Here is a 16,077-nt window from a genome sequence, read left to right as displayed (position 1 = left end):
TGGCGTTGGTGTATTTGAGCGACACGATCATTTACGCTCCCACGTTTTCCGAACACCAACGGCGTTTGGAGCTCGTCTTGCGTGCTCTAGGCGATGGTGGCCTCCGCATAAAGCCTTCAAAGTGTTTCTTCGGCTATTCACAGGTTACCTACTTGGGTCATGTTGTGAGCGCCCACGCCATCAGCACTGACCCTTCGAAGCTACAAGCTTTAGCAAGCATTCCGCCTCCTGCAACGGCCAAACAAGTTAAAGGTTTCTTGGGCTTCGCCTTCTACTTCCGCCATTTCGTCCCTGGCTTCGCCGCTCGCGCTGCACCTCTCAACGAACTTCTGAAGAAAAATCAGGAGTGGTATTGGGGCCCTGCCAGGATTCAGCCTTCCGGAACATTAAGGCGGCCCTGGCGACTCCACCAACACTTGCACACTTTTAAGAGGGTGCCGCTAGCATCATCAACACTGACGCCAGTGGTCTTGGCCTTGGGGCGGTTCTTCTACAGTCTGACTCCGATGGGAACGAGAAGCCCGTTGCCTATGCCAGCCACCGCTTTAGTGAACCAGAGAGTCGGTACCACGTTTTAGAACTTGAGTGCCTCGCGGTAGTCTGGGCCATTAGGAACTTTCGGCCGTACGTCTACGGCAAGCATTTTACTATTGTTACTGACAACGTTGCGCTGCGCTGGCTCCAAACAAAAATGACCTAAATGCTAAACTTGCTCGGTGGGCCCTCAAACTTCAGGACTATAGCTTCACGGTCGTTCATCGCAGTGGTTCGTCTCACCAAGACGCCAACTACCTTTCACGCAACCCTGTCGTTACTAACTACTCTGCGCGGGCATTTGCAGTGCTCGAATCTCCGAGCTGCACAATCGAAGGATACCGCAATCTGCGACATCGTCCGGCGCCTCTCTAGTGATACAAGTACAACTAAGCGCCGCCTCGAGAGACTTCCATCAGCTTATACAGTCCGAGATGGCATCCTTTATCATCTACGTACAGGAAGTGAATCGTACCTATACCTGTGGTGTCTGTGGCCATGCGATCATCTATACTATTCATGTGTCACGACGCCCCCTCTTCTGGCCACCTGGGTCAGGAGAAGGCTCTGGTTTGCGTTAAGGAAAGGTTTTGGTGGTCCTGGCATGCACGCCGATGTCTACGTTTACGTGTCATCCTGCACCATTTGTCAAGCTCGTAAGGTCGTCACAAACCCACAACCTGTGCCCTTACAACCAATCGCCCCTCCTAACAAACCGTTCGATATCGTGGGCATTGATAACGTGGGCCCATTTCCTATCAGCAAGCACGGCTACAAATTTCTCGTTGTGGCCACGGAATAACTGACTAAGTGGGTCTCTGATTCTGCAGCCGTCCCTGAGCCGTCCCTGATTCTGCAGCCACTCATATATCATGACCTTTATTAAGGAGTGCCTCACATTCCGGCATGGCACGCCGAAGTTGCTGTTTTCGTTGCCGCGGTACTATAGCCGCTTGAGGCACTTCGCGTGTATTCGCGGGCTACTTTCATGCTCAGAAAAACGCTCTTAATGTAGTACGCATTGAGCAACAGAAAGTTTTATCGGCAGTTCTTCATGGTGTTCTACAATTTTCTCATTGACACTTTTCATCTAATTATAATATTGAGAAGTTGATTAATTAAGACTAATTATATAATTAGGAGGAATGCAAAACGTAATCTGAGTATCTCCAAGCGACGGCAAACAACATTACCTTGGTTCAGTCCAGCTACGTGGCATTTCCATACTTTTAAATCTTGGTGCACGATAGTTGGGGCACCCTGTATATCATGGGATAAAAACGCCGATGAATAATTTTCAGAAGCAAGCATCATGTGCCAGTCATTATTGAACAACCCTCGTAGAGGAGCGTTTATGTATTCTGCCCCCACCAGAAGGCGACCGCCGTGGCAGGAAATCGAACCCGCGACCTCGCGCGCAGTATAGCATAACGTCCTTATCAGTCAGCCATCGCGACGGGTTCTTTCGCTCTTGAAATAAAGCTGATTGGACTTGGCAGCGAAGCCACGAACGGTGTCGGGGACTGAGCTGAAGCCGAAACCCGGAAGTCGGGTTCTCGATAGGAAGACAAAGGCAATGTATTAAAACGCTATCCCGCTGAGCCCCCTTCCGGCAAGAGCCTATAGATGTTATCGTCTCTTTAATGCTCTAACAATTCGCCGTTGTAAAAAGAGTACGGAACAAGTTTCGACAGATATCTACGGCTTAGCGTGGACAATATACCGTTTGATTTCCGTGTCTTCTCGCGGCGATCACGCAATACAAATACACTGCAGCCACCATAACTCGCGCGCTTAGAAACGGGCACTTGAATGGCGGCTATATAAGTAGGAAGAGCAGGTCGCCAATGTATATGTACACTCGGCCGGACATATCCGCGCCAAATATTGCGCCTCGCGCTGGCCTTGCGACACCTCGACCTTGCGACGACTCCGGCGTTGCGCTTCACTCTCTACTCGTGTCCGTAACGGCTGACTGAATACCCGCTTGCGTCTCTCTTCCTGGATTCTGCCATGTGTGACAACACGCCTTCATCGTCTGTATTCTAGGTTGCGTCGGCAATACGCCAGTTACACTACAGTTACATTGCTTACTGCGAAAGGGCTCGAGTGCCCGTGAGTGTGCCCTCAGGCTTACATTGAATAGAATTCTATAGAGAACGGCAATTGCTGTAGAATTGAGATTCCGCTTCGCATTGATACACGACACTGCTCACTCGTGTGGTCACGAAGTTGCTCGAGGGTGACAGTGCAAAGAGAGCGGTCGCTCGATCGCAGCTGTGCTGGCTCGTCTCGGCGACTAGCCGCTTTCGAAGCTGGCGATCGTATATAGAGAGTGACCGGTGTTTAGCCACTTGTCACAAAAGAAGGCGATCAATGGCTACTAATCTTTTTATCCTCGACTGATATATATGCAGACTATTCTGACACTCCCGCGCTTTATTTCGTTTATGCGGGATATCCTTTCTCTGCTTTTCTTTCCAACTTTCTCGCTCGTCTTGCCCCTGATTCCCCAGTGTAAAGGGTAGTAAACGAGACGTTTCTTTTCAAGTTCAAATCAGCGCCTTTCACATCTCATTTATCTCTCTCTCTCTCTCAAGAAAATGTGTTACTATGTTTTGCTCCGCAGCAGTGCTGCTACACTGTAAAATAATTTACACTCCTAAAAGTAAAAAAGGGTGTAAATATGTTTATAACTCACACCCTTGGGGTGTTGCTTATATAAATCATACCCTAAACGTGTGAGTTATAGACACATTTACACCCTTTTTCACTTTTAGGGGTGTAAATTATTTTACAGTGTATATTGTTTCGAAGCAACAGCTGCCGTCCCTGCTTTAGATGCCGTCCCTGCTTCTAGGATATATACGCCTCGGTATCGCGTCTGCCCAATAGGCGCATTTAAAAGATTACCGCTGTCGTCCATCATGGCTGCGGTATGAGAAAATAACGTTAACTGAACTAAAAGCAGCTAGTGATTCATCTGCGAGTAACACTATACTTAGTAGAGCCTGTAATATTTGCGAAGAGTGCGTGTATTTATTGTCTGATGAATACATTCTGCGGCATCTCTATTTACAACGTAACCGCCATATTGATCCACAGTGCACTACATATAGTGGTTTCCACCCGCGCGAGGAAACGTGGCACCGGAACGCCCTACCATCTTCAGAGCCACGTAATGCTGCCCTGGTGTATATAGTCTTCACCTGCGAAGTTTGTGAGAACCTGAATATAGAGTTGGTCGAAGACAGCTCGTGCCACTCGTCCCGGCTCCCTGAAAGACAGAAACCGAAAACTGCGTCCCCGCGGTACCAGCACCGAGCTGCTGAGTTAGCGCAAATACGAGGCCCGAAGAGACATCGTGCGGCTGCGGTTAAACAAACGTCGTGACACGGCTACTGCACCAAGGACCTCGTCGCATCAGCAGGAAGCGGGCAAAGACCTCGGATCGGGCTCGTCGCGTCCACAACCATAACCTTTCTTTCTTTCTTTCTTTCTTTCTTTCTTTCTTTCTTTCTTTCTTTCTTTCTTTCTTTCTTTCTTTCTTTCTTTCTTTCTCTTCGTTTAGTTGTCCTTCCCGTTATACGCCAGCGAGTCGGCATACATGTACTCCCGTGCCGCCGATGGAAGCGAGCGTTTCCCAGGGCCTTCGACGCCGGCGATCCGGGTCAGCGCTCAACGACATCTTCTTCCGCGGCTGCATTTGCAGGGATTGTTTGGGACGCTATGACGCTATCTTAGCGAATGGACAGGCCTTCTCGCGCAAATATACTTATGCGCGAGCTTTCGAGGTTCGGAGAGCGCGCTTTCGCGCCTTTCCCTTGATCGTGATCAACACTTCGGGTTCGTTCTTCCGAGCGAAAAAGACTGCGTCATGGCCTCCAAGATGGGACAGTGCGCGTATATTATAGGTTTAGCAAAGACAGCGCGTATTCATGCAGGCGATTCAGGCGTATAGACTTTCAAATAAAGATAACTATATATAGAAAAAATGTTGTAGTCGACCAATAATTTTTTACGCAGTAACGATCACTGTAATTCAACTACTCTTCTTGCGATATTTTACCTTTTCTTTGGACATATACCGGGAGGGCCTTCTCCTGGCCCTCGCAACAATGTAGCGTAGCACTTCACAGAAGACCACGCGCGATCATGGCGGCATCGAGTAACCGCAATCATGTGCGCAAGGGGTTCTTACGTTGCAACACCGCCGAACGCTTCTAGAAGAGAGAGACAGAAAAAAAAAACAAGATGTGAAAGGCAGATAGATTAATCAGATTAGGTGTTCGGTTGGCTACTCTGCATAGGGGAAAGGGGTAAGGACAGAAAAGATGCGGCTCGCAAGAGAAGACAAAAAAGAGAAGGCAGACAAGAGAAGACAAAAAAAAGAAGCGGCTCAGTTCGCACACATTATAGTTTTTCGATCAGTCCCGTTGTTTTTAAAAAGCGTGCGAGCGCTTTTAAAGTAGTTCGGCCCGGCGCCGGCTGGGACCAGGTTCCAATAACTCTGCATTCCGTAAGAGGACGGTTGTAAATCGTGGCGTACGTGGTGCTGAGGACTTTTCTTTGTGCATTAAAACGACGACAATAGCACAGAAACTGCGCTAGCGTCTCTTTGTACCCACAAACTTCCCATTTGGGACTTGTGACCATCCCGATGAGGTAGGAGCTCATTAGTAAATGCCATAGACGACAAATGAGAGTTACCGTCGTGGTAAAAGTCGTGCGGAAGGTGGAGCTTCAGATGAGGATCCAGGGAACAAAGGCGCTGGTTTGTAATGTCTGACGAATTCCAGTGGGCCAACGAAAGCTCGCGAGCAAGCGCACGGAGCTTTCCCGCTTCGTCTGTTATTGACATCGGGATAGCGACGCAATCGCCACTGTCATCTGAAGATCGAGTGGCTGCAGCTGCTTGCTCGTTTGCAAGTATACCGCATATCACAATGACTCGGCAACCATTGAAAGATGATGTCATGTCCTTTCTCACATGCCTGATTATAAATTCCTCTTGTGTTCGCGACAAGTTGTTCGTGGGGTCCAGGGCGTAATACAGAGAGCAAACTCCGGAGGGGCTGCCTATCGGAATCGCAGAAGATTGATCATTTCTGGGGCGTTTCCTGATTTAGGTGCTGCACGCAGAGCTGCAAGTTCGACAGCCCGCGTTGATGTCAAGTGCGATGTTCTGAATTTTGTCACTGTAGATTTTCCTGGGACAAATACGGCAGCCGCTGAACTAGAGCGCATCACCAACCCATCAGTGTAAACATGTAACATGTCACTGTGGACTTCATGAAGTAGCAATAATTCTATACCTGCTTCAATGCTGCTGATGCGCGTAATCGGCACTTTTTCTAAAGATAGCTATAGGCCTTTCTCTGTGCAGGTAAGAAGACGTTTGTTTGAGCGCCTTCCGCAGTCGACCTCGCTCGTATTTGCGGACGTGTCACGCCCGACGCCCAGATGCAGAGGATCGTTCTTGCCTCCAACGAAAAACTGCAAAATGTCAACCGGAAGTGCACGCGGCGACTTCCGCCGGGGACAGCGCGATGGCGCAACAACATGGCAGAAACCAGTCCGCCCTAAAGCCCCTGGAAATTTAGCCCGCCTGGTCCGCCCACTTCGATCTGAATTCACTCTTACAACTTACTCTCTGCCGGGACACCAAACACTATACATAGTAAAATGAAAATCACATATCGCTTCATCTCCCCTCGAGCCAAAGTATCGGCGTTGTCTCGCCGTGATTGTTAAGGTCAGTTCTTTGTTTTGATGCTGTTAGGCCTGAGACGACACCGAGAGCCGTGAAAGTGCTTTGAGTTATCCTCACCAGATGACGCCACGCCGTTTCACGCTGGCTGCATTGAACGGCTTTCCACTGGCGATAACAACATGTTATAAAGCTATATGTAACGCTCCTTGGTTAAAACATTGGCCTCGTGGAACGTTTGCGATTTTTTTTTTTTTAGGGGCGCACGGTCGTATTTCTTCGGACAACAATTTAAATTAGTCGCAACTTTTTTTTTTTTTTTTTTTTTTCACGATGTCGCGTCTATATGGCTTCTCCACGCGCGACAGCTTCTGCCTGTCGTGTCGCTTGTCGCTGTCGCTCGAATATCACGTGCACTTGGTTGCCGCTTCATTTAGTATAGCTGTCTAATAATTTGCTGTCGCAATCGATGCTTCGCCTTTGGGCGAAACTGCGACTTCTTCCCCCTTGCATATTCCGGTCTGCTTCCTACTAAGGCGTATGCGTGCTTAAAGTCACGGAATTATTGTCGAGCGCTGTACCAGCTCTCGATTCCCGGTCTGTTATTTACATGCGCATTATGCTGACGAGGGCCACTTCAGAGACGACCTATACTCTATCTCAGTAGTTCCTTGCACCACTGTGGAAGCTAGAAGAATTCTTAGGCAACAGGAAGGCCGAGTGCCCCTGGAGATGTGCTCATCCGCGCAGCGTCGACCGTCTGCTCAGCGTCTGCTTGCCATCCTGTTAGTACATGCTCCATGGTTGGTGGACTGACGGAAAAAATGTTTTGACGCCGTAGCCATAAGCTGCGTTTACATACATGCGACAGCGAGGCTTAGCTTCACCTGTACGCGAGTCCCTGCAGTTACCTTGCAGCTTTCTTAGCAAGTAGTTATAAATGTTCACCGGCGCCACAGCGTCTGCTCGGCGTCTATCTTGGCGTTTGCTCGCTACCGTGATCACGAGCCATGCTAGAGCGGGGTAGTAAATTAGTTATGCAGTGAACAATTAGGCCTTTATATATAGCGTTCCGCATCGTCAACGCATCACCAACGTTAATGCTGTAGCGCTATCTGCTAACTATAGAAATCAAAACAGTTTTAGGGCCGTGTCTGTCGTCCTAGCAGCGTGAAAAGAAACAGCCGATCTCGATAATTACGACAAAGCATACCTAATGATTTGACCTCAGCTTGAGATGAGACTTAGCGATAACAGTTTTTGCCGCTTGTTTCTTACTGACAGGGCGGAGCGCCATGTAACAAGCGCGAATACGGATCGAAGGGGGTGGTCGGCGCTGTATGGGTGCTGCCATGGATGTTGCTAGGTGTTCACTGTTAGGATGTCTATTACGATTACCGGCGGTAACTGCCACAGTAATTCTCGGTATACGACGCGCATGCGCAAAGATCCTAATATGTCACGTATCAGCTGTACTGCGTCATGTAGCAAGTATAAAAAATAGAAAACTCTCTAGTGCAGCCAATAATGCAGCTTACGCCCGCAACTATATTCCGCTGCTCAATGATATTGCAGCTGTACGCCTCGTACATTCGGCAGTCCTGCAAGGTACTTATGAGATGGAGTATAGAGAACAATGGACCAATGGACCACTCTGTTGCTGACGCACCTCTTCAAGCGCTGGAAAGACCGAGAGGCATTCGAGTGGAACGCCACGTGTCGGTCGTGCTTTCGACATGCACGGCGAGAACGGCATACGCTATATAGATGGTGTCCAAACTGCGCCGAGCAACTTCTGGTATTTCCAAGTAAAGCAGAACTGCGCACTTTCAAAGAAAGAAAATTAATATAAGGTTTAGAAACAGCAGGCTCAAAATTAGCGGAACTTATCAGACATGTAGCTCAAAAAAAAAAAAAAACCAAGCAACGTTTACGTCCATCCGTCCGGCAATCCAACCATCATATTCCACTCATCTAACGCAGCACAATGCCGTCGCAACGTCTGAAAATTGAAGTTGCACATGTGCATTGTGTACAGGCCGTGTGTAAACTATCGTGGACAATACAAAAGGGAGTTCGAGGGCGCGTGCCGATAGCATTAAATTAGAATTACAGATACATATACGTATAGTTGTATATAGCTATACATATGTAGCTACAGCTATATATAGCTATAAGGAACTCCTGTATATACAGTAACTTTATCTTCAACCGAGCAAGGGGCGATATGCGGCGGCCGCCATAGAAAACAAAGTGGAAAATTAACGGAGGCGGCGTTAAGCTCACCAATGGCAGCACGTTGGCAGCTGTCAGCACTATCAAACCATCTTAATTTCCGTCCACGATCACATTCGCATCTTCGTTGGTAGTGGGTGCATTGTCACAGCTGCGATATTTGTCGCTGCTGCACGAACACATTGCCAGTCTTTCTAATATCTCAAGACGTTACACATCCAGCTATGGACGAGGTGCTTCTTGCATTATCGAAATGCACATGGAGTCGGCGGGCCACCGATTGAGGTATACGGCTCCTCCCTTTCCACTACCTTATTTTCCTTCATAAAGAAAGGAAGCAGCAGCCGCATTAAAGTTGCTACTCTCAGCATGTTGACGGCGAGGTCTCATTTGATAATGACAGCCGTTTACAGTATACTTGCGTTGATATAAGGATTGTATGCATAATAATGTTCACTTGGGAGGAACGAACAGAAAACATACAGCCAAACAGTACATCCATTGTACTCAAAAGTAACGAAAGCGGCTTTCGCTTCTTCTTCTTCAAAAAATAAAATAAACCTAAGATATACAATGGGGGATTAACGAAAACAAGAAAACAATCTTCAAACAATGTGTTCAATTGCATGACACCCCTCCAAGTAAAGATAACTGTCAGTATAAAACGGGTGCATGCTCCCACAATTTTTCTTCCAGTAGGCCATTAAATCAGACAAACTCATGGTTGTCCATGAAATTTACAATAAAGCTAGCTCTACGAATAGCGTGCCTAAGTTGCTTAGCGTACCCAGAAACCCAAAATTTACTTCAGCGCTTTTGTAGTATTCTTTTCGGTCCAACCACGTATCTTCTTTCTTTTTTTTTTTAACCGCGGTTCCTAGGGAGCCTACATGCGAAACTTACATCCACTCCCTAGCGGTACGCACCGATAGCGTACCCTATTTCTATAGCCCCCTAACCACAATGAGAAAAATGAGGGAACTTGCGTCTAATAATCGACGTCAGCCTAAACCTCTCGGGTGAGCAGTATGGTCTAATTTACCTCGTATCGGACACAGTTTTGAGGAAGGACGGATTACCCAAGCTTCCGTTTAGCCGTGAATGAACACTGCAAATTCATGAACAAGCTAATAAGACTCCCTCCATTATTATTGCGCTCCAGTCCATTGTTATGGACAGGAGCGCAAGCCTGAACAGAGCAAGGTGACTCGTAGTTGAAGGAATGCGTTACTGATTGAATAAACTTTATTGAAAGATCGTGGGGCCAGTTGTGCCTCGAAGGTGGAGCCCTTGGTCCGGGGTCCCGTAGGTAGCAGCCACCAACGAATGAGCGTTGCTGCAGTAATCGAACATGCTTCGAAAATGGATTTATCTGCCAACGCGCGAGCTTGCGCTCTGTGCATGGTAATTCAAGCGCACATGCATTGAAACGACGTGGCCGTTGGCCAAGAGAGAGAGAGAGAGAGAGAGAGAAAGTAAGGAGAGTAAAGCCGGTCAGAGTCAGTTTAGACGAGCGTCCAGTTTGCTACACTACACTGGAAGTAAAAAAGAAGAAGAAAAGAAAGAAAGAAAAACGGGATTAGAAAGAGGAAAAGAATGAGAGGGTGAACACTTCGTGCAAGCAAGTTGTTCCGACGTTTTCATTGTTTCTTTTCGTTCGGCGTGCTTACTTCCTCCCAACCAGGCGAGGTGCCGTCAAACCATCAATTTCAGGAGGTCGTATACCTGTCCTCCCGGCCACTCTCGGTCGCTAATCCGGCGTTTCGTTACGGTGGCCTATACGCGGGCGGCGTCGGCGTGCATTCTTCTCGTGTGGAACAGGCGGCGGTTGGCAATGGATTCAGGCGCAGGCTCGCGTTGTGTTGACACCCAACGGTTTTTTTTTTTTTTTTTTTTTTTTGCGTCTCAAGAAACCGGTGGGATTTGGCCTCAGAGATAGCGCGCGCCTTGCTTCCAATCACGGAGGTCACGAGCGAGGTCAGACGTGACGTTCAGCATTCCCGCCACCCCTTCGCAAGTGAAGCGCAGCCCGTCAGCACTCGAAGCCTCCCAAAGCTGTGGAATCCATGGCAAATTTGGCGTAGTTTGTTGAAGTGAAAGAATCCCCCCCCTTTGTTGAACTATGCGACGGTGTATTTGTTTACGCCTGTATTGTTTACGCCTCGTAGACGACGGCTCGGTGACCGCGCAAATGGAATATTCGAGCAAGCAGGCTCGCAGCCGTGCTTGCTCTTCGCTGATCAAGCCGGTGAGCCCCGTCACTCCCGCTCCACTCTCCACTGCTCTCCACTGTTGGTGGCGTCCGTGTGATGCTCACGTGAAGGATCGCAGTTTGCGAATCGGAGGCGACAGGCGTCATTCCGACAGGGCAGGGACAGCACGGCATCCGGCTCCGCCGAAGGTCGTTAAAAAAATATAGAAGTGCCGATAACAGTATTTATGGAAAAATCGCGTTCATTTCAAAAACATGAATACAGGGGCTTAGAAACATTCCCGCCGAAGGTAAGCGTTTCTTTTCAGAAATATTATCCTTACCCGCCGTGGTGGCTTAGCGGTTAAGGCTTTAACGCTGCTATAAGCACGAGGTCACGGGATCGAATCCCAGCCGCGGTGGCGGCATTTCGATGGGGGTGAAATGCAAAAACGCCCGTGTACCGTGCATTGAGTACCGTGCATTGGGGGCACGTTAAAAAAACCCAGGTGGTTAAAATTAATCCGTATAGTCCCCATTACGGCGTGCCTCATAATCAGATCGTGGTTTTGGCATGTAAAACCCCAGAATTTAATACAATAAACTTAGAAACGAGCGTATTGGCCATTCAGCGATACTATACCTGCGCACTCAAAGCCAACACCATTTCGACCGATTTCTCACTTGAGTCACTGAACGAATAATCGTAATTCAAGAAACTCAGGTGCCGTGGAAAGCGGTCGATATGTGACCCCCAACAAGGTACACAGTTTTCGAAACGCTTCTGTTGCTTCTGGGGCATTGCTTCGAACTGCTGAGGCCACAATAGAACGCTTGACATTAATGGAAGCTCCGCCCCCCTTCGCGAATCCCTGTCCGACCGAAGAATATTGTATGCCTTCCGACACAATGCAGTTATTGGTTGCATCATTGTGCAGTCATGTTTCGGTTACGGCCACCGGCATGTGGGTCTTCGCGAAAGCAAAATATATTCAAGTTCGGTTCCCTTATTCGCAATGCTTAGTGCACCGAATAAAAGGAGCCTGTGGGGATGAATTCGGTGTTCCTAGCGTGCTACACGAGGTTAGAATTCCCCGAGCACTGCGCTAACTGCGGCTGCAGCCCCAGGGGCGTCCACCTGTCGTTTGTTATCGTTGCGGCTTCAGCACAAATATACCGCTCGTCTTGGTTGATATCATACGTCAGCGCAACCTTAGCCCCGTTAGACGTTTCTGAAGCTGAGCTTTTCCATAGCTCGCGCCCTATTTCAACTGTTTCTCATGGATAATCACGGCTAATAGTTATAGCTGTCCCTTTTAGTTTCTTGCAGTTTTGTAGGACACTTTCTTTCTCACGGTAATAATAATCTTTCCAGGCTCCACAGCGCATGAAATTATTACTTTGTCAAATATTCGTTCGTCGGAAACTTGAGTACGCGTGTGCAGTTTGGGATCCGTCTCACGTACCGCACGTTCATTCAATCCACAGAATCCCTTCAGGATCGATCAGCCCCTTTTATTATGTCGAACTATTCACGTACCGCCAGTGTCTCGCAGATGAAATCGACACTTAAACGTCAAACTCGGCGCAACATATCGCGCCGTTGTTTATTCCACAAAGTGCTCCATCATCGCTCGTTAAATGAGCAACTCATTTCGCAGCCAGTGTACGTATCATCCCGTATCGATCACAGCAATAAGGTAGCTGTTCCTCGTTATCGCAATGACATGTTTCTTTATTCTTTTATGCCAAGAACCTGTTCTGAGTGGAACCACCTTTCTCTCTTCTATTGCCACTATAGCCGATGTATCGTCATTCAAAAGCGCTGTAGCCGATCATCTATTCAAATGACTCAAATTTGGCTTTTTGGATTTGCTGTTTGTTTCTGTTTATCTTATTCTTGTCCCTTTAGGCTTGGATGTTTTGGTTGTTTGTAAGCCATGTACCCACCCCCTCGGTAACACCCATAGGGCCCTGCGGGTATGATAATAAATAAATAAATAAATAAATAAATAAATAAATAAATAAATAAATAAATAAATAAATAAATAAATAAATAAATAAATAAATCTTTATAATTATGGGTCCAGCCCTTTCTAGTTCTTGTTTGCCAAGCCAGTGAAACTTTCGATCGTCTTGGCTTCCACACCGAGTGTTTCTTTAAATAGGTTATATCTACGATAGTTTTCTCTGGCTGACTAGCTGAGGCTGCGTCGCTCTTAGGAATGTCAAAGATCTTATTGCGCCAAGTTCGGTGTTCGTAGTCTCACACTTTAAACACACCTATTTGGGTTATGTCGGCTTGTTGGGCCGAAATCCGGTCGTCGTGTTCATGCAAACGCCAGCGGGTCCGGTACAAGCGGTCGTCAAAGCAAGTTCCGTAGATGCATGTAAACTTGGCAACATGCATGTAAACGCTATCAGGTCTAGGTGGGTCAGCTCGACTTCTGACCGGACTCACTCGCGTCAAGTTCATGTAAGCGCAGCTTGAAGGTCAGAGAGAGAGAGAGATATTAAGTTTAATGGTATATGGGTAAGCTTAGCCTATCGACAGGCCTTGTGTATTAGCCCATTGCAGCATGTTGCACCACGTCGACTTTTTCACAGCGAAGCTCTTTATGGCTAGGATCCCGGGATTTCCTTCGTGGCGTAACGTCGACAAAAAACTATCATCATCAATGGCTCATACCCCGAAATGCAGTGGCTCATACTGCCGTAAGGCAGAGGCTACAAGTACTCAGCAAAGTGACGCTAACTGTACATACATTCTTTGGAATCACGCCTACAACATACAGAAAAGCGTACGTCTCAATAAAGAACAAGCTCAAACCAAGCATCCCACCCACATAATTGATGATAAGGCGTTCCTGCGCCTACACGCAATGCGAAGCACGTAGCGCTCCCCGCATACGTTTCCCGGTAAATATTATTGTCGATATCGCCGAGAAACTATGCGTGTAGTAATGCAGTTTGACGAGTGACCGAACAGGTTGCATAGTCAAGGCGGCTCGCGCCGGTTTTGTTGACGTCTCCGTGGCATCAGCGCTACAGGACTCGACGCTAATCTTTCCCGAGCGCGGCTTAAGAGATTCCAGTGGGCTCGAAAAGAGCGTGTCTGCTTCTGCTCGCGCCAAAAGCGAGGGAAATTTTAAAAAAATGCAGCAGTATTCTGAAAGCGAGAATAAACTAACAAAGAAAGAGTGAAGACTTTTGCTTTTCCTGTTGTCGCCTCACCTTTTAAAACGAGCGCCAAAGGCGCCGACCACCTTATGCAAGCTCGTCTTGGAAGCTTGTCTGTTGACAAGCGTGTGGAGGTGGAGTGCGTGCTAACCTGCTATAAGGACATACGGGAACGACCGTGCCGCTGGCCCAGCGTTGAAAGGCCACGAGGACCATTAGAAAGGTGAGTGGCAGGCGACGAGTGATTTGTGTAGAATACGTGTAGTAGTAAGTGGTTCGTGAGGAAAGGCAAAGGTTGGCGCTATCTGCGTGAAGATGAAAGGGTGATGAGATGCGAATGTCCGAAGGGAGCGGTATAGTGTGGTGATCATAAGTCAGTGAAGCTATGCGCAGCTATTCGGTCCCTTTGTGTCCGCACGTTCCGCTTTAAAAAGAAAAAAAAAAAAAGGTCGTTGTCGTCTTCGTCCCAAATGTCTTCCTCTCCAGCATAAACTGTTCTTGTTTGGAGCGCACGAGCTGGGGTGACGTTCTTCGAACGGCTTTTAGTAAAGTGCTCGCTACATGACCGGTCTTTCGGGGTAAACGGGGTATATAGGTGGTGGTTCCGCTGCGTGGCTTCTTTGAACGGCGCTGCTGTTACCTGTCTCTGTGGCTCGGGCGACAGCTGGCGTCATTAAGTACGGAAGCATGCGACAGCAGCTAGGTCAGGTGTGATGCTGTTGTCTTTTTACGATTGTTGCTTATTGCTTAAAGAGAAGGCATGCAAGAGGATAGGTCGCAAGCTTTGTAATTGTCTAACCTGTCGGTGGACATCTCAAATGTCGCAGCCGAGGAGAGGAGGAAAGTAGAATGGGAAAGAGGGCGCGAGGAAAACGAAGATAGGCTCTACAATATAGATACAGCGGTTACGTGAGTACAAGCATAACAAAGAAACTAACAAAAAAAAACATGTATCAAAATGTATTCCGTCGAACGCCTTTACAACGAAAGGATCTTTATAACGAAGAATTTAGTATGCCCCGGCTGAATTCCTATCTGTCATGTGCATTATGAACGCTTCTGCAGCGATGACCTAAGTGGTAGACGTAGGAACTGTCACCGTGTGAAAGGGTTCGCACAACGCAGTAGCTATAGGACACCGCAAACCCCTCACACTGCCCGTCTTCTAGGGTCTAATTAACTATTTATCGGTAATGAAAAAAAAATACTGTGTTATTCATAACGTCCCAATGACGCATCGGTGCTGAAGTCCCGCCGCGAAATTATATATATATATATATATATATATATATATATGAACTTCATTTTCTCTTCTACCAATCAACATATTAGGACGAAATTAAACACATACAGTTATGAAAGAATGCTTTAGCAGTCTAAAGTAATTTTGTGTTTACTTTAAGTGTGCCTTTAGGGCATTAAGCAGTTACCACAGTGTGTAATTGAATGGGTAAGCGAGTATCTAACGCGTCGTACTCAGAGACTTACGATCAATGGCTCAGAATCGATACCACCTGCAGTTACCACCGGCGTGCTACAAGAGTCTGTGTTGGGCCCGCTTTTATTTTTATTTATTTATTTATTTCAATATACTGCACACCTTGGCGGTCCAAGCAGGAGTGGTACAACAGAATACACTCGAGTATTACATACAGCATGGTCACACAGACAGGCATAAATATATAAAGGGAACAAAACACTCACGACATTGTTAAGACAAAGGAACAAAAGGTAATATAGACAAGAATTAACAGCTGGATTTCTCTTTTCCAGAAACAAATACCACATGAGTTTTATCATTCATACAAATTCTAAATCCTGAATGTGATCAGTAAATGATTGCACGGTCTCACAGTTGACAGCACTTTCCGGTAATCGATTCCAATAAGAAATAGAGGAGGGAAAAACAGAGTATTTATGGGCATTGTTGTGACTAATGGGTTGTCGAAGCACTTTGTTATGGTTTGTTCGTGAAGAATGTTTAAAAGGTTCAAAGAGGTAATCATCTCGTGGAATTTTAAAACGACCATGATAAAGAAGATACAAAAATTTTAGCTTGGAAGTTATTCTGCGGCGTGCGAGTGAGGGAAGCTGGGCTTTGTTCAGCAGATTTGTTACGCTAGTATGCCTAGAATAATCTGAAAAAATGAACCGAACTGCCAAATTTTGAATTCGTTCTATTTTCTTAACCAGATATTTTTGATACGGATCCCAAATGATGTCTGCA

General features: G+C 47.1%; 1 protein-coding gene across 2 annotated transcripts in view; it reads left to right on the top strand.

Annotated features, from left to right (window-relative positions):
• LOC119450404 (elongation of very long chain fatty acids protein 4) overlaps positions 1 to 16,077 on the top strand; it is a 70,044-nt gene that overhangs the window by 29,459 nt on the left and 24,508 nt on the right. Inside the window, exon 1 of one of the 2 annotated variants that reach the window (XM_049665860.1) lies at positions 13,964 to 14,073. The exons of the other annotated variant lie outside the window; for it this stretch is intronic. The gene's annotated coding sequence lies outside the window, so the exon portion shown is untranslated. Of the gene's footprint in view, positions 1 to 13,963; positions 14,074 to 16,077 lie in introns of those variants that run through there. 2 annotated transcript variants of the gene reach the window in all.

The sequence above is a fragment of the Dermacentor silvarum genome, chromosome 4 (assembly GCF_013339745.2).
Source record: "Dermacentor silvarum isolate Dsil-2018 chromosome 4, BIME_Dsil_1.4, whole genome shotgun sequence".
Taxonomy (NCBI): Eukaryota; Metazoa; Arthropoda; class Arachnida; order Ixodida; family Ixodidae; genus Dermacentor; species Dermacentor silvarum.
Note: the sequence above shows the minus strand (reverse complement) of the source record. Positions and strands in the feature narration are given on the sequence as shown.